This window comes from Ambystoma mexicanum, chromosome 5q (assembly GCF_040938575.1).
Source record: "Ambystoma mexicanum isolate Mex_15411 chromosome 5q, UKY_AmexF1_1, whole genome shotgun sequence".
NCBI classification, from domain to species: domain Eukaryota; kingdom Metazoa; phylum Chordata; class Amphibia; order Caudata; family Ambystomatidae; genus Ambystoma; species Ambystoma mexicanum.
This window is the reverse complement of record NC_090933.1, coordinates 1,313,646,790-1,313,672,964: the sequence shown is the minus strand read 5'-3', so window position 1 is coordinate 1,313,672,964 and position 26,175 is coordinate 1,313,646,790. Positions and strand designations below refer to the sequence as shown.

The 26,175-nt window shown below is 45.6% G+C and overlaps 1 pseudogene; it reads left to right on the top strand.

Annotated features, from left to right (window-relative positions):
• The first annotated feature begins 24,125 nt into the window (after positions 1–24,125).
• Positions 24,126–25,054, top strand: LOC138498399 (zinc finger protein ZFP2-like; annotated as a pseudogene).
• The last annotated feature ends 1,121 nt before the right edge of the window (positions 25,055–26,175 follow it).

Genomic DNA, 26,175 nt, shown 5'->3' with positions numbered 1-26,175 from the left:
GGTTTCTTGCAGACACAGGATGTCACAATTTCTTAGCATTTCATTTGATCCGTTTGCAAGATGGGTGAAACCTCTGGTATTCCATGTTGCCCATATTATTTTATTTCGTCCTTCTTGGCGTTAGCTTCTCGATGGCTCGTTTAGGGCCTTTGCTAACCATGCCCATTTCAGGTCTTCTTCCCCACAACTTTCACTGTTTTTATTGGAGTCCCGCTTGCTTTGGCCTGCTTTTGTTTGTATGTTAGATACTGTGATTTCAATTTTTGCTCCTTTTGGCTCGTCCTTTCTCGATGGTGAGTGTCTCCAGGTTTCGTCAACCACCGTTGATTTTTCCTCCCTCACATTCATTTTGGGAGGGTGGATGGAAGGTAGAGGGTTATTCATCTGTTGGCTCTCCTTTGTTGCGAGTAGATTATCTACTTCATAGATCTGGAAACCCGCTTCCATTATTTGTCTTTCACACCTCATGATCAGTTGAATTATCTTTATCGATTCAATGTGTAGCAATGCGCTTGATCGACCATGTTCATTTATCAGTTCCACGCGGCTTACTTCTGCGCTTCTGATTGTTCGAAGAATCGCGATCGATTGAAAGAGATTTAATACGATGTTTCGGTTAAGCGTCTTGTCGCCCTTTTTTGGTTCAATCTTTTCAATCAGTAATCTGAAGTGTGTTATGGACTCCTTCGCATTGTTTTGGTTTTGTCCAGTTTTTTTTTTTGGGCTGTTATCCATAATCTTATTCTTTACTTTGTTTCTTCCATCGTTGTTAAGTTTTTGCACCCTCTTTACATTGGAGATTTGCACTCTGGTCGATTCAGTCTTGGTGTAACTTCCCTCTGCATCCCTTTTCGAATCTTCTCTTGCTCCAATTGATTTTTCATCAGGCTGATTTTCAATTTTTTTTCTATGGTATAGAAGGGTTTAATCTGCGCTGTATCTTCTTCGCTCGGAATTGCTTGGTCATTGATTTGCTTCTCCTGAGATCTAATTAGGCAGATGACTCGCTTGTTTGTTAAGTCCTCCTTCCAGCCCTCCTTCTCTAATGCCTTTGGTGTAAATTCTTTCAATCCCTCAACTCTTTTCGTTGTAGGCGTCTCGACGACACTTGACGTCCCCTCTTCATTGTCATCCTGGATGCTGTATACTGACATGTTCATCAGTTCATCTTCGTCACACTCATGGATCTGTTCGTTTGACGGCTGGTTATTCTTTTTCTCTTTCCCTTTTGTGTTAGATATTCCTTGCTTATCACTTATCTCACTGGGTCCCGTTTGTTTTTTACCTTCCTTGGGCACTTCAGTGTTGTTTATTGTCAGGTTTAGGGCTTTAATGTTTCTGAAAAAATTTGCAGAACTTTTGCCATTTTTATTCTTTGGAGCGGCCATGTTTTTTGTTTTTTTTTTTGCATTTCCCTTGTTTGATGTTACAATCTTTTTTGGTGTTTTCACTATTCTTAGGATCAAATATCTCAAACCACTCTTGGTCGGGGCTCCTGTCCTTGGCCATGCTCGGCTTTGTTTGCGAACCACTTGCCATGTTGTCCTCACACTCGGCGATGTTTATCACGGGGGTTACAGTGTCGGCTGCTGCGGGGATCCCCTCTATTCCTGGACCTTTGTTCTTATCTTCTGCTTTAGGGCATCCTTTAGGAGACCCTTGCACTTTGTTCTCAGCGTCATCAGGATTCTTGTCCTCTCGCATCTGCTGCACTTCCTTTGCTTGGGTACCCGGTCTTTTTCCTTCACGCTCTGGCTTCTTAATTTCAGTGTTTTTAGTACTGGACTCTTTGTCGGATCTTGTATTATCAGAATTAGCTGTTCTGCTTTGGGTTGGTAACATTTGTTCCTTTGTTTGCTCTAGCAGAGTTAGGCACTCCTGCTCTACTTGCGCCGCTTTGCGTGGTTCTGATGGTAATACTTGTGTTTTAGCATTCGCATGTCTTCTATCTTGTTCTTTATTTAAGGTTATTAGAGCATGTTTGGCAACCTCTGCTAGCAGCCGCTTATCCTCAGCGTTATTTTTTAAGGCTTCTTTCAGCAAAGTGGTTGCATGTTCGTATCCGTGACATGTCGTTTTGTTTTGGAGAGTCATTTCGAGCATGTCGCTTTCCATTTTGATCACTTTTGTATTTAGAAGTGCAATCAATGTGTTCTGATCTTTGCACGTATCATTTAATTGCTCATATAGCTTTGTAAGTGGTGTTACGGCTATAGTTGTAGCCGACATCAAGATAGGTCTAAGTTCGTTCACCACTTTTTCAATTGCCACTTTTGAAGTCAGAATTCCCTCTCTTGCTTTCCTCTGGGGTGGTTTAATATTTTTGTTTATTATCTGGGCTTCACATTCTGTTTCTGTATCACTCTCCGTGGATCCTGGTGAGTACTCGAGGGTCTTCTGCTCGGGCGCTCTAGATTTACTTAGCATTTTGCTGCAGGAAGCAAGATCGCTGTTTGTCTCTAGCCTTTTATTTTTTAAACGTTTCCGACTCAGAGCTGATTGCTTGAGGAATATTTTTAAGCTGCACTTCCTTCCTTGTCGCTTTCCTTTTCCACATTTGGGGTCTTGCGACTTCACTGGATGCTGAGGCAGCATTGTTCTCAGTGGGACCCATGTGGTCTGGCACCCTCCCATCAAACTTGCTGTTTTGCGGTACGGCCTGGCCAGACACTGCCAATTTAGCGTTTAGATGTGCAAGGTCCCTAATTAGCTGATCTGCTATGGCAATAGAGTCTCTTCGCGGAGGCTGATGGAGATTTTTCTCCAATTCACGGGTAAAAGAGGCTTCAGGAGCTGGGTTCCAAATTTCATCTTCCGGTTGATCGGGCCCAGAAACTGTAGGTTCTTGTTCATGTGCTATGGAGTCACCCTCTTCCAGTTAGCATGGCCCTTCTTGTTCATCTGTTAGCAGGTGTGCTTGATTCCGTCTCCATTGCAACTTGTTTCGTTTCCATGGTGCCCATGCAGTATTCATGTGGATTGGCAATTCACCATTAGCCTGTGTTTGTGTCATTTCTGATCAATCTTCAATTGCTTAAATGCTCTTTTGCACGCTGGGAATCTCGTCACTAGGGAATGCAGGCCCTTTAAAGGAATTATCTTGGTTGTTTCGAGGCATAGTGTGGCATCTAGTCTGGGTGCCTTTTGGTGTAATGGAGTTTGCCTTTCCCATATCCTTTTTAATTAGGTCCTCTACGTTCTTCCACGCTAATAATTTTAGTGTACAAATGTTACTTTGCTGGCACTCAGGCTTATTGAAGGTTTCTGTTACTTCATTGGAACCTGAGGACTCTCCACCATGCGAGCTTCGGCTTGCCACACAGGTCGGTCTTTGCATGTTTGTTTTGTCAGGCGAGTCTCCTCTATCCCGGGGGGCCTCCTTGGTTCTTCCGTTAAGTTTGAGCCTTTGTTCTGACTCCTCGTCCTCCGACTCTTCGACTGACTTTTGAAGGGCCCTTGCCTCGCTACTCTTGAGGTACACCTCCCCATCCCCATTACACCACTCACCTATCGGCTGCCACTGTTCCTGCCTCAGCACGCTCGGGGTGGTCTCATCACACAGCTTTTTGTTTTTTCGTAGCTTACTCATTACTTGGATGATCATTGGGGTGGGGATTGACTCATTGTTGATGGGATTCTGCACCACAGTTCCTTTCTGATTCCTGGGGCTGGGCTGCTTTTTTTGGTGCTCAGGGGCTGATATCCGCTCCTCAGCATCCTCAGCGCTTTGCCACCTTGTCACTCCACTACTTGGCTCTGTACTCTCTAAACCACCAGCGAGCGCTCGATCTCTATAGCGTTCTGGAGGACTGTCACTCATGCTCGTCTCACATTCTTGAGGCAGCAGCCGCTCCTCCTCAGCATGCTCTATCATATTGCGGGGAGGCTGAATCTGTGGTATACTGCTCCTTTTATGGCTAGAGGCAGTAGGGGAGCAAAGGGAACTGGGGGTAGGCGGATTTACCGCATTCTCCGGGAGTTGTAGCGTTCTTCTTTCAGCAATGATTTCGTCCCGTCCGGCTCGCCTCAGCTGAGCTCGAGTCAGCGGGACTCCGGATCTTCTCATCGTTCGTCGCAGGGACACAGGGCCCTCACTCCTCTTTCTGGAACGGGGTGTCAGTCTTTAACACCAGCACCCTGCACCCAGCAAACAGCCAAACAGCAGAGATACGGGCGCCCTCTACTCGCGCGGGCTCAACGCCGCAAGGGCGGCTGGGGCGCGCTTTTGAGCCTTCACTTCCTGGTGGGCGGGGCCAGCAGGGCTCACCGCGGGAAGAACTCCGCACTCCAAGTACAGTCCAAGTACAAAGGGAAAGCAGGTAATTCCTGCTACGATTTGTCTTTTCTGTTAATGCTGTTAATGCTGGTCACTTCGCTTCTCCCAGAGCAGCCAAACAGCAGAGATACCGGCGCCCTCTACTTCTATGGGTCAAGCAGACGAAATTAGGCAGGCCAGTCCAGTCAGTCATCTCTGCACTACGTGTCACGTTGGTGGAGACCGCAGCTGTCCAGTTCCGTTCGACACCCCTGTGGGAGGCAGGTGAGCTTAACAGAACGCGAAGCCTTCCTACAAATCCCCTCCCGGGCATTATGGAGACCGAAGAAACTGACCAACTGGCCCAATTATTAGGGGAACTCAGGGCTGAAGTACATTCTGCCCGCCAAGAAACTAATGCTCCCAGGAGAGAACTGATTGTGTCTAAGGAACGCACTGATGATCTTGCTAGGCAACTACTGCAAAACCAAGCTGGGCAAACACCCTTACCTGGGCTCGGGGGGAACCCAACTCCGGTTTCATCAAGCAACCCTGTGTAAGTCATTTTACCAGGAACTATTCCTCTAGCTACACCCGAGCGCTTTACTGGGGACCCAAAAAGGTTTGCTGTGTTTATGAACCAATGCTGCTTGCACTTTTTATGTAGACCTGGGGCCTTTCCAACCGATCAAGCCAAAGTAGCCTTTGTACTATCATATCTCAGTGGCAGCACAGCTGATTGGTCAATTCCATCCACTAGTCAACCAGGATGACCCTCTTCTTCGGGATTTTCAGGGTTTTCAAATGAGCATGGAAAGACTAATCGCCCGACATTCACAAGGACAGGCCCTGGATAACGAACTTTTGTCCCTACGACAGGGTAACCAGGATCTGCTAACCTACATCGCAACCTTCAATAGGTTGGTGGTGGAAACCGGATGGCCCGAGGTAAAACGAATTACGTTATTTAATCGTGGAGTCCGAGGACAACTCAAAGATCTTTTAGCGGTGGTCAGTGATAATGTCGAATGCAATAATGTCGTCAGTCAAAATGTCAAAAAAAAATGGCGAAAAAAATAATGTTGAAAACCAATAATGTCGAATTCTTTCTACATTTTTTTGAATTTTTAGAAAAAAATAAATATATATAATTAAAATGTGTTGAGTATGAGGGGTGAGAGGGTGGTGGGGGGGTGGCAGGGGGTGTTTGGTGAGGGGGGTTGGGGGGGACCCTCCTAGTAAATGATATTCTTCTTGTTTATTTATTGAATAAATAAATAGATAATTAAAATGCGTTGAGTATAAGGGTAGAGAAGGTGGTGGGGGGTGGGGGGGTTGGCAGGGGGGTGTTGGGTGAGGGGGGTTGGGGGACCCCCCTAGTAAATTATATTATTTTTGAATGAATAAATAAATAAATAAATAATTAAAATGCATTGCGTATAAGGGTTGAGAGGGTGGTGGGGGGTGGGGGGGGTGCCAGGGGGGTGTTGGGTGAGGGGGGATGGGGGGACCCCCCTAGTAAATGATACTCTTGTTTATTTATTTATTGAATAAATAAATAAATATATATAATTAAAATGTGTTGAGTATGAGGGGTGAGAGGGTGGTGGGGGTTGGGGGGACTCTTCTTGTTTATGTATTTATTGATAGTGCTAAATTACATTTTTTTTTCTAAAAATTGACTCTTTTCATTATATGTATAGGTTTTCGACATTGTTTTTGACATTTTTTTTTCAACATTTTTTTTCCGACATTATCACAATAAACCGTTTTAGCTCAAGTTGTGAACCCACCTCAGGATTGCGCTCAATATATAGACTTAGTGGTTGAGTTAGATCACAGACTTCAGAATAGAAATGCTGATCGAGCTAAGTTCGAGAATTGGGTATTGGTTAAACCCAACGTTACCCCCAAAGGAACAGATGCAGCAGAACCCATGCAGATCGGGGGGGGTTAAAGGACCTTTGACTCAAAAAGAAAGAGAAAAGAGACGGCAAATGCAATTGTGTCTGTACTGTGGAACCTCGGGACATTTTCTACGGGTTTGCCTTGTAAAACCACCCAAGGAGGTGGTAGGAGCTGCTGACAAAAGCCATATAGAGCCTGATTCGGGAAACGACCACGCCCGACAAGCGTAGGGGTCCGCTTGCCGAGCTTAAAGAAGGACACTCAGACCTCGCATCTAATCATACCAATGGTCCTTATTGATCCAAGGCAGCCATCACGTATGCACGCAGTGAGGGCATACATTGATAGTGGGGCCGTAGGAAACTACATGGACCACAAATTGGCTTCAATGATGAACCTACCTCTTTGCAAAAAGACCACAACAGATGTCATCACCACCGTCGATGGATCTGAAATTGTCTCTGGGCCAGTAACTCACTCCACTACAGAGGTGACACTGTTGGGTCAAGATGGGCATCGAGAAAGCATTGTGTTTGACTTAATCAAGGCCCCGCAGTTCCAAATAATTCTGGGAATGCCATGGTTGGAAACACATAATCCTTGTATTGAATGGTGAGAGAAAAGAATAACCTTCCCGGATTGTGCACACACCTGTTACCCGAAAAAAACCTTGAATAAGGGCTTGGCCACAGTCATTAATCCAATCGCGCAGTTACCTCAGGAATATCAAGAATATCAGGATGTTTTTCAGAAAGAACAGGCAAACACCTTACCTCCTCACAGATCATACGGTTGTCAGATCGATCTCTTACCCGGAGCACAACCTACATGCAGTAGGATCTGCGCCCTTACGGAGCCCGAAAACCTTCACCTGCGACAATACTTGGATCAATACCTTGCTAATGGCTTCATTCGTCCATCCAAGTCTCCAGCATCCTCAGCTTTATTCTTCGTGCCTAAAAAGGAAGGTGACCTTAGAACGTGCATAGATTACCGTGCATTAAACTAAATTACGGTAAAAAAAGATACCCACTGCCTCTGATCCCCGAATTGCTGGACCAAGTAAAGGATGCTTGTATCTACACTAAGATAGATCTCCGAGGGGCATATCATCTGGTACGTGTAAAGAAAGGCGATGAATGGAAGACTGCCTTTCGCACCAAGTATGGATTGTTCGAATATCAGGTGATGCCTTTCGGGTTGTGCAATGCACCAGCAGCCTTCCAGTATTTTATGAACGATGTCCTTCGTGAACTCATTGACGTCTGTGTTGTCGTATACATAGACAATATTCTAGTGTACTCCTCCTCAGAATCAGACCATGTTAAGCACGTTCGTGCAGTCCTTGATAAACTACGCCAGCATAAGTTGTATGCACAATTGGAAAAATGTGTTTTTCACTCTACAGAAGTCAAATTCCTTGGATTTATCCTGACCCCAAAAGGAGTTCGAATGGACTCCCGAAAGGTGGATGCAATCCTCAAGTGGCCATCACCCAGTTCAGTTAAAGGAGTACAAAGCATGCTTGGATTTGCTAATTTCTACCGCAGATTTATTCCTGAATTCTCACACATTGTACACCCCATCACAGCACTCTTGCGAAAGAACAAGCGCTTCCTGTGGACCGAAGAGGCTGAAAGGGCCTTCCAAGATCTAAAATTGTAATTCACGTCTGCACCTGTTTTAAAGCACCCACGCCCCGAACTTCCATACGTAGTTGAAACTGATGCATCCAGTTTAGCCATGGGAGCTGTTCTTTCCCAGAAGGATCCTGAAACCGGCCGACTTCAACCAGTAGCATTCTGGTCAAGAACATTTTCGGCACCCAAATTAAACTATGCAGTTACCGATCAGGAGTTTTTGGCCATCAAATCTGCCTTCAAGGCTTGGCGGCATTATCTTCTCGGTGCCAGGCATACCATCACTGATCACAGGAATTCGCAATATTTAAAGACAGCCAAGGCCCAATCATCACGTCAGCTTAGGTGGGCGTTATTCTTTGCGGAATTCGATTTCGTGATCACTTATCGACCAGGTTGTAAGAATGGCAAAGCAGATGCCTTATCCCGTATAGGAATGGGAGAAGCATATTCAAACCCAGAACCGGTGCCTATAATTTTGGAAGAAAGAATTCTTGGCATAACTACCCTACAAACTCTAGCAGACATTCATTTAAAAATCCAACAACTTTTTTCAATCCAGCAGCCAAGCAGGACTGGCTAAAGAAAGGCCAAGATTATTCAGTCATCAATGACCTACCTTACTATCAAGGTCGTCTATTTCTACCACACAAGGAACTACAAGAACTAGTTATCTCCAGTTATCACGATGCTCTGATTGAAGGACACCCAGGAATCGCAAAGACAGAAGCCAAAATCAAGAGACATTTCTGGTGGCCCACCTGGCGAAAGGACGTTAAGTCATTTGTGCTATCTTGTGGTATCTGTGCCCAAAACAAAAGCCTGAAAAAGAAACCAGCTGGTCTTTTACAACCTTTCGACATTCCGCCTACATCATGGCACACTTTGTCCCTAGACTTCATTACTGATCTACCCCCATGTAGTGGATTTAACACCATTCTAGTTATAGTGGATCTTTTTTCCAAAATGGCCCACTTTATTCCTTTAAAGGGATTACCTTCCGCTTCGACTTTGGCCAAGGAAATTCTTGAAAACAAAGCAAATCGACGTGAGGTTATCAACCAGTCATCATCCCCAGACCGATGGTCAGACGGAGAGGACCAACCAGACTCTTCAGCAATACCTACGTTGCATGTTACATCAAACCAAAGGCAATTGGAAGGATATTTTAGGGATTTACGAATACGCATACAACAACTCTGTACATTCAGGAACCGGAGAAAGCCCCTTTTATACCATATATGGGCATCATCCTAGAACCTCAGAACTCGACTTGCCCCAACACTTAGAAATGCCCGCAGTGAACCATCTGCACACTACTATTACACAAGCCTTTAAGGAGGCAACTGAACATTTGAAACAAGCAAAAGAAAAATACAAGAAAAATGCTGATCAACATAGAAGTGATGCTCCACAATATCAGATTGGGGATCAAGTTTGGCTGGCTACAAAACACATACCTTTAAAAGGAACTCGGACCTTTAACCCTAGATATTTGGGACCTTACACTATTAAAGCCATTATCAACCCGGCGGCCGTCAAATTGGAATTACCTTCTAATATGCGAATTCACCCCGTCTTTCATGTTTCACTTCTGAAGCATATGTGTATTCAGACCAAAGGGAACTTATATCCAATGGAGCAGTATATGTGATGGCAGATCATTAAATGCCACCAATACAGCATATCTACACCCTATATCAATGTGTATTCAGACCAAAGGGAACATATATCCAATGGAGCAGTGCATGTGATGGCAAATTACTAAAAGCCACCAATGCAGCATATCTACACCCTATATCAATGTGTATTCAGACCAAAGGGAACATATATCCAATGGAGCAGTATATGTGATGGCAGATTACTAAAAGCCACCAACGCAGCCTATCTACACCCTATATCAATGTGTATTCAGACCAAAGGGAACATATATCCAATGGAGCAGTATATGTGATGGCAGATTACTAAAAGCCACCAATGCAGCATATCTGCACCCTATATCAATGTGTATTTAGACTAAAGGGAGCATATATCCAATGGAGCAGTATATGTGATGGCAGATTACTAAAAGCCACCAATGCAGCATATCTACACCCTATATCAATGTGTATTGAGACCAAAGGGAACATATATCCAATGGAGCAGTATATGTGATGATAGATTACTAAAAGCCACCAATGCAGCATATCTACACCCTATATCAATGTGTATTCAGACTAAAGGGAGCATATATTCAATGGAGAAGTATATGTGATGGCAGATTACTAAAAGCCACCAATGCAGAATATCTACACCCTATATCAATGTGTATTGAGACCAAAGGGAACATATATCCAATGAAGCAGTATATGTGATGGAAGATGACTAAAAGCCACCAATGCAGCATATCTACGCCCTATATCAATGTGTATTCAGACCAAAGGGAACATATATCCAATGGAGCAGTATATGTGATGGCAGATTACTAAAAGCCTCCAATGCAGCATATCTACACCCTATATTAATGTGTATTCATACCAAAGGGAACATATATCCAATGGAGCAGTATAAATTATGGCAGATGACTAAAAGCCACCAATGCAGCATATCTACACCCTATAACAATGTGTATTCAGACCAAAGGGAACATATATCCAATGGAGCAGTATATGTTATGGCAGATGACTAAAAGCCACCAATGCAGCATATCTACACCCTATGTCAATGTGTATTGAGACCAAAGGGAACATATATCCAATGGAGCAGTTTATGTGATGGCAGATTACTAAAAGCCCCCAATGCAGCATATCTACACCCTATATCAATGTGTATTCAGACCAAAGGGAACATATATCCAATGGAGCAGTATGTCATGACCACAGGCAGAGTTTCTAATTCTAGTCCTAGGAAGGTACAGCTCCAGGAAGGCTCTTAAGGGAATCCGGGTTTTGTCCTAGCTGGGTTGTTGTTAATTAAATTCCCTATTTAAACTATAGGTTCTGGGTTCCTTAATGGCCGCTAGTTAGTGCCTCTCAGTTTGTGTAGTTAACGGGTCTAGTCGTTCTCCTATTGCAGTCTATTTAAACCCCGCCCATCAGGAGGCTCGCGCTTCACGTCGTTCGTCTGTTGTCAGATGTAACGCTCGCCGCAAATTCTTCAGCCCTCAGCTATTTCCCTTTCCACAGATATTTAGCCTTCCGTTCCTGTCAGTATTCGCAGTACATTTATGTAGTTCCCCTTTCCACTGCCTTCGACCACTTCAGTTCGAATTAAGCTCCCGTTAAGTTTTGTATCCTGTCAGCACGGTCGCCTCTCCACATTGTGAGATCGCGTTTGTTCACACGCAAGTACAATCTTGGTTTTCAAGGATTTATTGATACATTGTCCTCGCTCAATTGCTTTGTGTTACTCTTTAATTGAAGGGTTTATTGCTAGTTAAGGAAAATGTTCATTTCAAGTGGACCGCGTGTATTTAGTCGTATTTGTTTGTGACACACACGCACCTCTGGCATAGCTCACTCGTAAAATAGGGTTTTCTACGCTTAGTTTGCCAAGTTGTTTTTTCCTGTGTGACTTGTTACACATTACCTCAGTATTTACTGATTGTGTCACGCATTTAATGAAGAGGTTTTACACTGTGTTACCTTTCAGTTGTGTGGCGTCATAATTGCACCAAAAAGAACTCCATGTCCATTTATTAGTACAGAGGCTTACCCTATTTTCCAGTCACCTTTTAAGTTCACTCACTATACAGTTTTAGCATACAGGTTTTCCCCATTTTGCGCTTCTTGACAGCCTGTAGGTTTATACCATTGGGCAGATTGTTTTTGGTCCGAGCTTAGTGACTTTCACAGCCTCTTTGTCTTTCATGGTTATTTTATTAGGCTTAGGTTGTCACTCTCTTTTATTTTACAAACTTCCACAATTCCTTGTTCTACTCTATTAAAAAGGAACTCACCCCTTAGAATAAGTCCCTCCTTCTGGGCTACCATCTTCAGGACATGCGCCCCTGTAAGAACAGGATGGATAGCTCATCAAATTAAGTACTAAGTTGAGCTACAGTAGAGTCTGAATATCTATATAGGTTATCCTATACTAGGAAATTAACTAAGGAGCGAAAATTGTTATTTTTTCCACAGAAGTTCTGTGTCTTGTCCCTAATGGAAGGTCGAAGTCAGTCGGAGCTCCAGAGGGTCCCCGTAGAGTCAGGTAAGTGTTACAGAACGCGAAGCCAATTTTGAAAATTACTCTGCCTGGACATTATGGAGACTCCTGAAGTAGACCAGTTGGCCCAGTTATTGGGGGAGTTAAGAGATGAGGTCCATGCGGCCCGCTCAGAGACTAGTGCATTGCGGAGAGAATTAATAGTTAACCAGATTCGCACTGATGAATTAGCGCGCCAGCTTCTGCAAGCCCAAGCCGGTCAAACTCCTTTACCTACTGCCAGTACTTCTGCCCCAGTTTCAGTAACGCCTCCTACACCAGTCCAAGTAATTTTTCCTGGCAATATCCCATTAGCTCCTCCTGAACGCTTTTTAGGGGATCCTAAGAAGTTTGCGGTTTTCCTTAACCAATGCCGGCTCCATTTTCTCTGTCACCCTCAGGTATTCCCCTCTGATCAGGCCAAGGTGGCATTCATATTATCTTATTTGGGTAGTTATGCAGCAGATTGGTCAATCCCGTTAGTCAATAGGGATGATCCAATTTTGAGGAATCTTTCAGAATTCCAGAAGGAGATGGAGAAATTATTTGCACGCCATACTCAGGGTCAGGCTCTAGATAATTAGTTGCTTTCGCTTCGTCGGGGTAACCAGGAATTGTTGGCTTATGTGGCAACTTTCAATAGATTGGTGGCAGAATTGGCCCACAGAGAAAAGAACCACTTTATTTCAAAGAGGGTTACGTAGTGAATTGAAAGATGTCTTGGCACAGGTGGTAAATCCTCCAGAGGGAATTGCAGAATTTATTGATTAAACTGTTCAACTTGATCAGTGATTACAAGACAGAAAAGTGGATCGCTCTTGTTCAGAGAACAGAATGTATTTTGTTTGCCCTAAAGAAAATCAGTTGAGAGCAAGTTCAGAGAGCCACGTTGAACCAATGCAATTAGGAGCCGTTAGAGGACCCATATCACAGGTGGAAAGAGACAAGAGACGCCAGCAGCAATTGTGTCTTTACTGTGGTAAGGCTGGTCATTTCCTCAAGGAGTGCCCTATTAAACCCTCCCGGAAGCCTATTGGAGGTGTCAACCCAGAAAAGAAGGACCAGAATTCGGAAAACTCCAGCGCCCGACAAGTGTAGAGGTCAGCTTGTCGAGCATGGAGAAAGGGTTGGTGACCTCACACTTTGTTTTTCCCATCATCTTATCCAGTCCAGAACAGCCCACCAGAATGCATGCTTTACAAACTTACATCGATTGTGGCGCAGTTGATAATTACATGGATATAAATTTGGCAACCCGGATGGGTTTTCCTCGTGTTGACAAGCACAAAGCTGAAAATGTATCAGCAGTTGATGGTAATCCTTTAGCTTCTGGTCCTGTCACTCAACGCACGGCTAACCTTACCATGCTTTGTCAGGAGAAACATGAAGAGATAATCGCGTTTGACCTTATCAGTGCTCCCCAACTCCAAATTATACTTGGCATGCCCTGGTTAGAGAAACATAACCCAAGAATAGATTGGCGAACTCGATCTCTGACCTTTGCTGCAGATTGTAGAGACTTTTGCTGTAAATTCAACCACCAGGAAAATCCCTGTTTCACGAAGAAGATTCCTGTTTCAACACTTGGATTAATTGGTTCATTACCTCCAGAGTATTCAGAATTTCGAGACGTCTTTGAAGAAAAATTGGCCGAGGTACTCCCTCCACATCGACCCTATGATTGCCAAATTGATCTTCTTCCAGGAGGTGAAATTCTGTGTAGTCGGATTTATTCATTGACGGAGAAGGAAGATTCTCATCTGAAGAAATATTTAGACCAATACTTAGCCAACGGTTTCATTTGACCCTCCAAGTCTCCTGCTGCTTCTCCTCTCTTTTTCGTAACCAAAATGGAAGGAGATCTCGGAACGTGCATTGATTACCACGCACTCAATCGGATCACTGTCAAGAATCGATATCCCATTCCTCTCATTTCCAATTTATTGGATGAAATCAAGGGAGCTCGGTGTTGGGGAGAATTCTCTGTTTAGGCTGAATTCCCTAACCTAGTGAGTCCCCCAGCAGCTTTGCTGGATTTCTGGAGTTTGTTTTTTTTCTCCTGCCAAGAGTGAGACTCTTTTTCTCCCACTCTTGGACATGATTTGTGGTGTTCCTTTGACTGTTAATGTGTTTTATGGGCTATGGGGTCCTTTACTCCTTAGGGTCTCATATGTTTTTACTATGTGTGTTTGTCATGCGCCCCTTCTATGTAAGGGTATGGGACCGATGGAGACGCAGCCGCCATTGAATTTCTCCGCTACGTTACGCCGCTGTGCTTTCAGCGGTCTATTTTTCCCTTCTCTCATGGCCGCCGCCGCCGGCTTTTTCTTCACTCCCGACCGGCGGCGGTTGCGTTGAAACTGGTTCGTTTCTCCTTCGTTGCCAGCGCTTCCGTGTGTTTTCTCCTTGGCTTACCGCCCTCCTATTTGGCGCCTCAGCCTTTCTCCTTTTTGATCCTTCTCTCCTTCCTGTCTCCCCTTGGCTCTCTTGTCCTCGGCGCCTCTCTGCCTTGCCTCCGATCGGCGTTCTGCCTGTCCCGCTTCGGCTCCTGTCTCCTGGCTTCCCCATGCTCCCTCCACTCTCCTGGGGTTTTCTTACCCCCCTCTCTCTCTTTCCCTTCTCTCGTAACGGTGTGGAGCAGTTCTATTCCTGGATTCATTACTTACCTGAGGGTTCGGAAGATCTCCACCAACAGATCCGTATTCTCTGGGGTTTTTGCCCTTGCGACTTTTTCCCCTTCTGGCAGCTGCAGATCCGGGGCCCCTGGTTCCCGGATATTCTCCAGCAACCAGCGTGGCTTCGTACCGCGGTCGGCCTTACCTGCATAAAAAGAAAGCTACAGAAAGAGATAAGACGAAGACCCCCGCTCCACTTTCTTCAGGTGAGGAAGAGAGTAGAACAAACGATTCTGACATAGAGGTTGATTCTCATGACAGCTTGCAACGCCACAAGGATCCTGTGATGGCAACCGCTGAACAGGTCCAAGAGCTGGTAGCGGCTGTGCAGTCCTTGAATATGGAAGAGCGAAATTTAAACCAGGAGTTACAAAATATCTTGGCCGAAAATACTGTACTCCGACAGATAGTGGTGACTAGAGAGCCCCGCAATACGGATCTTCCTCCCTTGCCACTTTCATCGGGAAAGTTTGATGGATCTTCTAAGAAACTCAAGGAATTTATAGAGGCCTGTAATATACAATTTGCCTTTTGACCTACAACATTTTCCACCGATCTAAGTAAGATCGGGTTTTTGGTTTCTAATTTATCAGGAAACGCTTTGGCCTGGGTCAGTCCCTTGGTCACAGCAGACGATCCAATTTTGAGGAATTGGGACTCTTTCTTTGCAAGGTTTAAACAGACCTTTGAAAGGCCAGAAGTCACATATATGGCTTGTGAAGAATTGCTGGAAGTCCATCAAGGACAAATGGATCTTCTATCCTACATCACCAAATGTAAACAGCTTGCTACAGAGGCTAACTGGCAGGAGCAAGTCCAATTCACCATCTTCAAGAGGGGTCCTAAGGAGGAATTGAAGGACAAACTTGCAAGGATTCCTCGTCCGGCTTCCTTTGCAGAACTTTTGTCTGTCGCTCTACAGATTGAACATCGTATCAATGAAAGGAAGCAAGAGAAGAAGAAAGCCAGAGGGGCTTTCAGCCTTCCCAGTTCCTCAGTTACTCCGAGGATTTCCCCAAATTTCTCTAAAGATTAACCCATGCAGATTGGCTCAATGAGGGCGCCACTCACTCCAGAAGAAAGAAAAAGACGCCGTGAAGCGGGTCTCTGCATGTATTGTGGTTCTGCATCTCATCTGCTGAGGGATTGCCCCGATGTCCCTCCAAGGAGGTCAGGAAACGTGGTGCCTCGAACCTAAACGGGACCTCGGTTCGAGGAATAAACAAGGGTCCCTATGTAACCTTGTCAGTCGCCCCTTCCCGCCTGAACGAAGACGCTCGTCTTATGGTGGTTTCATTGCATTTGTCCTGGGGGAAAAAGTCTGTGGACACACTGGCTCTAATAGACTGTGGCGCCGCGGGAAGCTTTATGGACACGGTATGGGCCAGGAAGATGGATATCCAACTAATCCAGAATAAGGATAACCTCAAGGTAGAAAGCGTGGATGGCACTCCTCTCTGTTCTGGGCCGATCACCCACTCCACAGAAACCATTCAGGTGACCATTCAGGAACATAAGGAAGAGATGTCGTTTGATATCATTAGGGCCGCCCACTTCCCCATAATTCTGGGCATTTGTTGGCTACGCCGTCACAATCCGACCATCGACTGGGCCACTAATACCCTCAGCTTTCTCTCTCCCTACTGCAGCCAGTCGTGCTTGAGTTCTCAAAGGTATCAGACAGCGGTATTACGGACTTTAGAGTCTCCCATTCGTACCATTCACTCAGTTCCACCGCAATTTTCTGAATATTCCAAAGTGTTTGTTGAAAAGATGGAACATGATCTTCCCCCACATCGCCTGGAGGACTGTGCCATTGAGCTTATTCCTGAGGCATTGGTTCCATTTAGTAGGATGTTTGCCTTATCCCTCAAGGAGAAATCGGTTCTTCGACAGTACCTGGATGCCAACCTCAAAAATGGCTTAATCCAACCCCCCAAATCGCCCGCTGGAGCCTCACTTTTCTTTATCTCTAAGAAGGATTCTGAGGAGCTTCGGCCTTGCATTGATTATCGGGGTCTCAACAAGGACACCATCAGAAACAGATATCCCATGCCCTTGATATCCGACATACTCGAGGCAGTCAAAGGGGCAGTGATTTTTACCAAGCTGGATCTGAGAAATGCTTATCATCTCCTGCGCATCCGCTCTGGAGATGAATGGAAGACGGCATTTAGAACCCCGCATGGGCTTTACGAATACAGGGTTATGCCCTTTGGCTTAGTCAATGCCCCTGCGGTCTTTCAACGGTTTATGGACCGAACCTTTTCTGACCTACTTTTCCATTCGGTTATCATCTATTTAGATGATATTCTAGTCTTTTCCAAATCAGCCAAAGAACACACTCACCACTTACATGAAGTATTCAGGCGCCTTCAAGATAATCGTCTATTAGTCAGATCCAGTAAATGCCTTTTTCATGTATCCTCAGTTCCTTATTTGGGGTTTATTCTTTCCGGGGATGGAGTTCAGATGGATCCCAAGAAGGTGTCTGCAATCACTGAATGGCCCTCTCCTTCTTCCATAAAGGACGTTCAAAGATTCTTGGGTTTCTCGAACTTCTATCGCAAATTCATCAAAAAAGTTTCCTCTACGGTGGCTCCCATCACTTCTCTTCTTAAGAAAGATCTACCTTTCAAATGGTCTTCGGAAGTGGAAGAGGCTTTCAGAAGTTTAAAGGGAAAGTTTTGTTCAGCCCCCATTCTAAAACAACCAGACCAGAGGTCTTGTTCTCTCAATTGCGTGTCCCACCTGGTCAACAGGATCTGTTCATTAAAACTCAAGTACTGCTAGACACCTTTCCTCTCTTTCATTAGAACATACAACCATGGGATTGGATAATCCTAACAGTTTGGCCTGTCTTTTCCTTCATCAGACCTAGTGCTCTGAATCCCCGTCCTTCGAAACGATTTTTTTTTTTTGGTACTCTGTCATTAGTTGTTGCTCGCCCATCAGGCTTGGGGATTAATTTATCTCAGCCCACTACTTCGACCGACACAGAGTCAGAAGGGTTGCATGATTTCGAGACCTTATCCGACGGAGTCGAAAGTTGATTCCTTTCTGGTTCAGAGCCATCTACTGAAGGGACCCTTACACCCCGGGAAGAAATGTCCGACCTAGCCAATGTCATCCCCCAGTTAGCGGCCCTTTAAATGCAGGCTGAGATTAGACTTCAAGAAAACTTAACTAAGCTGATTGAACTGCAAGCAACACCCTTACTACCACAGGGGGTGCTTCAACCATATCTTGAAGGCAAAGATTTAGGATTTCTTTTTCTTAAACTTCGAACGCCTAGCTAACCAACTATGGTGGAAAGGGACCCTTAAAAGATGCTATTTAGCCCCTAAAGGTGAATTGCAAACCTCCTATGAGCTACTTAATCTTGCAAAGGGAGCCACCTTTCGATCCATCAAAGAAGGGCTGTTAAAAAGAGTGGGGCAAACCTGCAATTTGTATTTGCACAAACTAAGGGCCATTAGACTGAACCCTGGAGAAACCCCTTTAGAAATGGTTGAACGTGTCAAAAACCCTGTGGCCTTGTGGATTAGTGACAACCCTTAGAAGAACTGATAGAGATAGTCATCCTGGAAAAATTCACTAACTCCTTTTATCCCTTTTTTGCAGAAAGCTGTTCTGTAGTTAAATCGACCTACCATAGCCATAGCCATTGAAACTGCACAGAACCATTCAGATGCAGCTAAACATTTCCACTCGGCCCATCATTGGGAGGAACGGAAGGATCATGAACCTATCCACCGACCTCAACCTCAAGGAATATATAACCCAGGGGGAGCGTACCGAAGCAAACAAAACTTGACATGAGAGAGAGTGGAAATCAGGAAGACTGATCCAAATGCAAAGATGAAAGTAGAATGGAGGACGTAAAAGGGGGCATACCATCTCCTCCGCTCTGTTTTTCATCTAAATAAACAGGACACGTAGCTAGGAATTGTCCAAAGAATATAAAAAATGAACCTATGGAAATAGGTTGTTTAAAGGGCGTAGAGTGGAAAGAACCAGAGGAAGAGCTAGAGACATTTAGCATCTGTTTATGTCAAACCCCTACCGAGGTTACCGAAAAGGCCTGGGTAAATGGTAGGCAAGTACAGTCCTTTATTGACTCCGGTAGTAAGCAAACTGCTATATGGGCCGATTTGATTTCTACAAAATATCTAGACAATGCAGTCCTAGTCAGAGTTACTTGTGTACATGGAGACAATGAAGTTTATCCTAAAATACTTGTACCCATTGAAATCCGGGGTGAATCCTGTGAAGTACAGTCAGCTATAATACCGGGACTTCCCCAAGAAGTTATCCTGGGAAGGGATTTCCCCACATTCCCTACAATTTTACAAGAAACTCCACCTCCATATGGAGATTTTCTACCCCAGAGTTCTTGGCAGGCGAACTACTATTCCCAAAACTCTCCAATATGGGACTGGGAAACTTCTGAACCGTTGAAACCCAAAATAGACCTAAACCCCAATTCATAGGTTATTGTAGAGAGACCGATAACACTACTCCACATCTACCCACACCAGCCAAAGCCAATCAGTGGATATGCAAGAGTTCCTGGACATCTCTCGTCCCTGTTCTCTTTCCGGTATTAACAACGGAAGGCCAGACAAAGAACAGACACATACACCTTGCATAGGGGAAGGCTATGTCAGAAACCCAAAGGTGTCTCACTTACTAGTCCCGGGGGATCTGTCAGCCAGATGGCCAGGACACAGCCATCGCTATTGTATCCAGTTCCTGGGTGTGGTCCCGTAGGGGAGGATCACCTGAATGGGGGTCTTAGGGGAGTGGCACACCGAGGGTTGAGACGTGGTACCCCCTTCCTTGTAACACCTTTTCCCCATCCTACCCTGTAGGATATTTGGAAACTCTGCGCCTGCCCTTTTTCGACACAAACACTTTCTAACACTGTAACAGACTAACACCAGAGCTGTTTAGCTGACTTGTACGAACACACAGATTAAGCAGAGTCAGGCAATTGACAATAACCACGCACAACTGATGGCCCTTTACCTTCCCCATAGGGATAAAAGGCGGAGCACAAAAGCACACTTTGAGCAGGGCCGAACGCACGAGGACACAGCTATACCAGACCAGCAGTTCAAACAGAGGAGAAAGGCGGCGAGACCTGGAAGGATGACGAAGGGGGAACTGCCCTTGTCCTTTTCAACTTATTTCTGTGAAGCCTCTGAGAGGGAAATCATAAGACCGGGAGTTAGAGCTGGCGTGTGGAAGAGCAGATTTCAATGGTGCACGGGGGCTTCCAGCATTGATAGCACAGGCAGGGATGCGTGCTGGCTACAGTGGTACCGTCCTTGACTCCAGAGGCAAGACCACTCAACAGGTTCAACACAGCCGGTGAGTCGGAGGAAGCTTCTAGCAAACCAGCATGTGTTGGGCCCAAGGTTGCAATTTGCAACATTAGATGAACGCAGGTACCTGAAACAAATAACTTGGGTGTATTCGAACTTTTGTGAAAGCCCAGAGAAGGGCCAGCTGCAGAATGGTCAGGCGCCGTAGGAGTGCTCAGTCAAAGGACTCTCGCTGGCCCCTTCTGTGTTCAAAACTGCAAGTACCAGAAGGCCCTAGGAAAGGGTGAAGTGAGATGTCAGAGTGGTCCTACAAAGGTCACGTTAAATCTTTTGTACAATCGAAAGTCTCTGACTCATGGTTGAGAAAAAGCTAGGGGAAGGAACCCCGCTTTCTGGTAGGATTGTGAACTGGGAAATAAGGCAAGTGTGAACCCAACAGGTGGATGCTGAAAGAAAGCTAGGAGAAGGGAACCCCGCTTTCTGATGAAAATGAGCAATACATGAACTGTGTTAAAGAAAGGCCTTAGTGAACCCAACGGAGGGATGCCCAAGTTGCAAGTTGAGATAAAGACGAGTGAACTGTGAAATTGCCAAATGTGAAACCGGTTGAGGGATACCTGCTAGTTGGGGTGAAGACTAATTCACCCATAAACATTGTGTCGATATGAGTGAACTCGTCCGAGGGTTGTCCACAGTTTGAAGTTGTTCAAAAGGTTCCATGTTTTAATATCTCCTCAAACATATCGCCATACAAAAATATCACCATATCTTTGCAGCAATGTTAAGGCGTGGAACCTGCGGGGGACACCCCCGCAACCTCTGAATTATTTTTAAAGGAGCGGGGGACACCCCTGCAGCCCCCGCTTCCAAAAACCACCAAATTATCCCTCCCAAAAATATCAACTATGGCCGATCAAGACAACCATATATACGGCTAAAATTTTGGTGAGGATAATATGTAGTGATACCGTTCAAAAGGACATTAAGACTCTGCATTTGAAAGGCTGTAGTGAACCCGACGGAGGGAGGCCCCAGTTGTAAAGAGGATCCAAGCCCGGCAGAGGGAGATCATAGCGGTGAAGAGCAATCGCCCAAAGTGCAAGACTACCGAAAAATCTGCTTGCTTGTTATTTTTGGTCCAGCAGGCCTTCTAAGGCAAGAGACTTTGAGGAAAAGGATTTAGCCCCTGAAAGTTCTGGTATCGTTGAACTGGAATTGTGAGCCTCGTGCTGGAGATGCCCACGAGTGTCCTATGCTCAGGAGTTCAGCCTTGTCCCGTGCTTGAAACATGGGGAAGCGAGACCCAGCCATAACATCCTCACTTATCATTTTGTGAATACTTCTTTCTTTTCTGGTGAACATTATCCCACACTCTTTTTGTAACTTAGTATTAAGGATTGGCAATATTTATTTTTTAGTATAGGCCCTTTTTATTTGATGAAGACGCCACTAGGACTGCCTTATTATTATTTGATGGTTGTAGCTTGCACCTATCTTAGATTTAGGTTTACATTAGGTATTTATCTCACCCATTATAAAGTTCAATAAACACCCTTGAACTGTGTTCACTTGTGTCTGTCTTTACTGTTACCTCCATGAGTGCCTTACATAAGGTATGTGCATTTCACCGGTTCTGTACAGAGGATCCTGGACACTGAGGCTCAGGAGTGTGGAGCAGGACACAGGCCTTATCACCTGGTGATAAACCCCCACTATTATTTAACAAATAATCTTAATGGCAAATTAATGGAAGGCTATTAACTATCCACTCGCTCCCCAAGGACTATCAACAGCTTTCCTGCTTACAAGGCACTTAGACTTGGATGCTCTTATGCTAAAAGAGATTAGCACACCAGCAGCAGCACTGATGAACTCTGCAGAACCACCTCTAACAGCACTCATGAGCTTCCTCCCCCAGGGGCCAGCCACATGATTCCTGACCACTATGCACGCCACCCTAGATAGTCTGATGCTAAAAGAGATTATGAACACACCAGCAGCAGCACTGATGAACTCTGCAGAACCACCTCTAACAGCACTCCTGAGATGGCTCCCCCAGGGGCCAGCCACATGATTCCTGACCACTATGCACGCCACCCTAGATAGTCTGATGCTAAAAGAGATTATGAACACACCAGCAGCAGCACTGATGAACTCTGCAGAACCACCTCTAACAGCACTCATGAGCTTCCTCCCCCAGGGTATTTCCAAATATTCTACAGGGTAGAATGGGGAATCCCCACATAATTCCTGACCACTAGGCACTTCACCGTATATACTCCTATGCTAAAAGAGATTATGAACACACCAGCAGCAGCACTGATGAACTCTGCAGAACCACCTCTAACAGCACTCATGAGCTTCCTCCCCCAGGGTATTTCCAAATATTCTACAGGGTAGAATGGGGAATCCCCACATAATTCCTGACCACTAGGCACTTCACCGTATATACTCCTATGCTAAAAGAGATGATGAACACACCAGCAGCAGCACTGGTAACCTTTGCAGACCCGCCTCCAGCAGCAGCTGAGCTTCCTCCCCCAGGGACCATCCACATCATTCCTTCCAACTAGGCATGCCACCCTAGATACTCCTATGCTAAAAGAGATGATGAACACACCAGCAGCAGCACTGGTAACCTTTGCAGACCTGCCTCCAGCAGCAGCTGAGCTTCCTCCCCCAGGGACCATCCACATCATTCCTTCCAACTAGGCACGCCACCCTAGATACTCCTATGCTAAAAGAGATGATGAACACACCAGCAGCAGCACTGGTGAACTCTGCAGAACCACCTCCAGCAGCAGGTGAGCTTCCTCCCCCAAGGACTATCCACATCATTCCTGCACACTAGGCACGTCACCCTCGATACTCCTATGCTAAAAGAGATGATGAACACACCAGCAGCATCACTGATGAACTCTGCACAACCACCTCCAGCAGCAGGTGAGCTTCCTCTGTTTCGGGCCGATCCACATCATTCCTGCCTACTAGGCACTTCATCATATATAACCCTATTCTAAAAGCAGCAGCAGCAGCACTGGTGAACTTTGGAGTAGAACCTCCAGCAGCAGATGAGCTGGGGAGCTGCCGAACTTATCCTTTGATAGCTGTGTCTACACTTGCTTTGCACCTGAGATTGCTGATGAGCGGGTCACCAGCACCTCATTGCTAATGCACTTCTCAGTTTAAGAACTAGAGCAAGCAGTATGACCTGCCCTCTGATGCACAGTACCACACTGTTTATACCCCACAGGGGCTGATGCAGGGTCACCCCAGCACTTGTGTTCTCTGCACTAGCACCGGATGAACCAGAGAAAGCAGTATAACTCTGCCTGTAATGGCGGCTTCCAGACTTCTCTCTTACCCCCAAAGGGTGCTAAGCAATGGGCAGGTGGTACCCCCAATATGTGAAACAACCAGAGGCAAAAATTGGAGGACTGACATTGAATGCTCTCACTATGGTTTATTCGGTCACTTGGCTCCAAACAGATTTGCCAAACAACAAAAATAATACTTTCCCTGCATTCTAGCCAATTGCACCACATCCCCTGACTTTCTCTTTAGGGGTACCCCTAACCCTACAAGTCAGCAAGTTAGGCGCTCGCCCCAGGCATCAGTGTTCACCTTGCGTGAACCAAGCTGAAATCTCTGTGGTGCTGACTCAGCATTTCATCCTTCCCGGTTTCATAAAATTGAGCACCCTTATAGTGTGAAATAGCATCTGTTATTACAGCTCTTGGAATCTGCTATATGAAATGTGAAAGCAATATTATTTTTTATATCCCATCTTTTCTAAGATTTGGCTGACATAGAAAGCTCCCTTCCCTTCTTAATTCATGCACTAACTGGCAATTATTTCTCGTTTACTGGTGCACAGCAGCGATAACTGCAACAGCTCTTGCAGCGAAGTACAGCGCTAGGAGTCGACGGCCGGAAAGTGATGAAACATCACTCTGATGTTCGATGCATTGGAGCATCCATTCTGTACAGCGTCTTTGCTCTGAGCCTGCATCTGTGATCCCATCAGGGGATCTTTACAGAAAGACACAGAACCAATACAAGAGCGTTGAGTTCAAAAAGGCATCACCCAAAGCTCACACTTGTACAAATATCACACCATCCTGCTGGGAAAACTATGCAATATACTGAGTGTGAGAAAACCTTGATTCATGGCTCCCATCTGTCCAGGAATCTGATGCTCCATACTCGGGAGAAACTACACCAGTGCAGGGAGTGTGAGAAAAGCTTCAGTCAAAGCTCTGATCTGTCCAAACATCTGATGTGGCATACTGAGGAGAAACCACACCAGTGCACGGAGTGTGGGAAAAGCTTTACTCGCAACTCTAACCTGTTAGCACATCAGAGGATCCATACTGGGGAGAAACCATACCAGTGCAGGGAGTGCAATAAAAGCTTCACCCAGAGCTCTAATCTTTTAGCACATCAGAGGATCCATACTGGGGTGAGGCCATACCAATGCACGGAGTGCAATAAAAGCTTCACTCGGAGCTCTCATCTGTTATCACATCAGAGGAGCCATACTGGAGATAAAACGGACCAATGCACAGAGTGCAATAAAAGCTTCACTCGGAGCTCTGATCTGTTATCACATCAGAGGCTGCATACCTGAGAGAAACCATACCAGTGCACAGAGTGTATTAAAAGCTTCACTCTGAGCTCTCATCTGTTATCACATCAGATGATCCATACTGGAGGGAAACCATACCAGTGCACTTAGTGCATGAAATTCTTCAGTCATAGATCTGCTCTGTCCAAGCATCAGAGGCTGCATAACGGAGAGAAGCCATAACAGTGCACGGAGTGCAAGAAAAGCCTCAGAGATAGCTGTAATCTGTCCACGCATCAGAGGCTGCATACCAGAGAAAAACCATACCAGTGCACGGAGTGCAAGAAAAGCTTCAGTCATAGCTCTAATCTGTCTCGCATAAGAGGCTGCATACCAGAGAGAAACCATACCAGTGCACAGAGTGTGAGAAAAGCTTCATCCAGAGCTCTCATCTGTTATCACATCAGAGGATTCATACTGGAGGGAAACCATACTAGTGAATGGAGTGGAGTGGAAGGAAATCTTCATTCTGAGCTCTGGCCTTCAGAGGTTCTATATTAGCAAGAGGCCATGCCCGTGCACGAAGTGTGAGAAAAGCTTCACTCTGAGCTCTTATCTGCCAGGCCTCAGCAGCTGCATACTGGATTGAAAACATACCACTGCAAGGAAAGCTTCACTCTGAGCGCTTGTCAGCCCAGGCCTGAGCGGCTGCATACTGGATTGAAAACATACCAGTGCAAGGAAAGCCTCACTCTGACTCTTATCTGCCAGGCCTCCGCGGCTGCATACTGGATTGAAAACATACCACTGCAAGGAAAGCTTCACTCTGAGCTCTTATCAGTTCAGGCCTCAGCAGATGCATACTGGATTGAAAACATACTAGTTCAAGGAAGGCTTCACTCAGAGCTCTTATCTGCCAGGCCTCAGCGGCTGCATACCGGATTGAAGACATACCAGTGCAAGGAAGGCTTCACTCTGAGCTCTTATCAGCCCAGGCCTCAGCGGCTGCATACTGGATTGAAGACATATCAGTGCAAGGAAAGCTTCACTCTGAGCTCTGGCCTTCAGAGGTTCTATATTAGCAAGAGGCCATGCCCGTGCATGAAGTGTGAGAAAAGCTTCACTCTGAGCTCTGATCTGCCCAGGACTCAGCGGCTGCATACTGGATTGAAAACATACCACTGCAAGGAAAGCTTCACTCTGAGCTCTTATCTGCCAGGCCTCAGCGGCTGCATACCGGATTGAAAACATACCAGTGCAAAGAAAGCTTCACTCAGAGCTCTTATTTGCCAGGCCTCAGCGGCTGCATACTGGATTGCAAACATACCAGTGCAAGGAAAGCTTCACTCTGAGATCTTATCAGCCCAGGCCTCAGCGGCTGCATACTGGATTGAAAACATGCCAGTGCAAGGAAAGCTTCACTCTGAGCTCTTATCTGCCAGGCCTCAGCGGCTGCATACTGGAGTGAAAACATACTAGTGCAAGGAAAGCTTCACTCTGAGCTCTTATCAGCCCAGGCCTCAGTTTACTGCATCCTGGATTGAAAACATACCAGTGCAAGGAAAGCTTCACTCTGAGCTCTGGCCTTCACAGGTTCTATATTGGCAAGAGACCGTAC